The sequence below is a fragment of the Schistocerca gregaria genome, chromosome 1, assembly GCF_023897955.1.
Source record: "Schistocerca gregaria isolate iqSchGreg1 chromosome 1, iqSchGreg1.2, whole genome shotgun sequence".
In the NCBI taxonomy this organism is placed as follows: Eukaryota; Metazoa; Arthropoda; class Insecta; order Orthoptera; family Acrididae; genus Schistocerca; species Schistocerca gregaria.
Genome location: NC_064920.1, coordinates 325,595,818 through 325,597,118, shown reverse-complemented (window position 1 = coordinate 325,597,118; position 1,301 = coordinate 325,595,818). Strand labels below are relative to the sequence as shown.

Here is a 1,301-nt window from a genome sequence, read left to right as displayed (position 1 = left end):
GTGCTGCTCTGTAAAGGCAGCGGCGTCTGGCGGTGCGGTATTCCAGGGCAGGATGAGCCGCAGTGTGAGGCAACTCTTTTGTTATTCTTCTCTGCGGCGTGACGACATTCCGAACAAGCAGTGTCTTGCAAAGTAATGATCGCGAACTAAGGACGGTAACCGTGCCATGTGTCCTGCTCAGCCGGCCGGAGTGGTGGTGGTGGTGGTGGTTAGTGTTTAACGTCCCGTCGACAACGAGGTAATCAGAGACGGAGCGCAAGCTCGGGTAAGGGAAGGATTGGGAAGGAAATCGGCCGTGCCCTTTCAAAGGAACCATCCCCGCATTTGCCTGAAGCGATTTAGGGAAATCAAGGAAAACCTAAATCAGGATGGCCGGAGACGGGATTGAACCGTCGTCCTCCCGAATGCGAGTCCAGTGTGCTAACCACTGCGCCACCTCGCTCGGCCGGCCGTAGTGGCCGAGCGGTTCTAGGCGCAAAGGTCTGGAACCGCTCGACCGCTACGGTCGCAGGTTCGAATCCTGCCTTGGGCATGGATGTGTGTGATGTCCTTAGGTTAGTTGGGTTTAGCTAGTTCTAAGTTCTAGGGGACTGATGACCTCAGAAGTTAAGTCCCATAGTGCTCAGAGCCATTTGAACCATTTTGTCCTGCTTAAAACTTGATGTAGAGGGCTTGTTTTAACAGACAGATATTTCACGTGGACGTTGTAATGGTTCTTTATTTACGTGACCATTACGGCACTCCAACCGCAGTTCTCGATACCAGTAATATCGTACTACTTTTCTGGGTTGGATTGTGTTGTTTGGGGGAAGAGACCAAACAGCGAGGTCATCGGACTCATCGGATTATGGAAGGATGGGGAAGGAAGTCGGCCGTGCCCTATCAAAGGAACCATTCCGGCATTTGCCTGGGGCGATTTACGGAAATCACGGGAAATATAAATCAGGATGGCCGGACGCGGGATTGAACCGTAGTCCTCCCGAATGCGAGTCCGGTGTGCTAGGCACTGCGCCACCTCGCTCGGTTACTACTTTTCTGCGAAGTAACAACATATTTTCGTGTCAATATTCACATTTGGTTTTCTTACTTGTTGTGTACATAGTTCCGCGTAGTCAGCGCGTACACAACTTTCCCACTAGAGCGCGCCCCGCTAAGCACAGCAGCACAGGCGCAGCGCTCGTCTGTCTCCGCACTACGAGATGGCGCTGTCTTAGAAACGGACCAAATTCTGCTTCCGCCGATCCGCATATTAATATGTAATGCAACCAATGAGATTTCTCCTAACGTAGAACCTTTTCTCC

General features: G+C 51.8%; 1 non-coding gene across 1 annotated transcript; it reads right to left on the bottom strand.

Annotated features, from left to right (window-relative positions):
* Nucleotides 1-369: 369 nt before the first annotated feature.
* Trnaa-cgc (transfer RNA alanine (anticodon CGC)) lies at nucleotides 370-447 on the bottom strand. The gene has a single exon. It is a non-coding gene; the product is annotated as a tRNA-Ala (tRNA).
* Nucleotides 448-1,301: the final 854 nt, after the last annotated feature.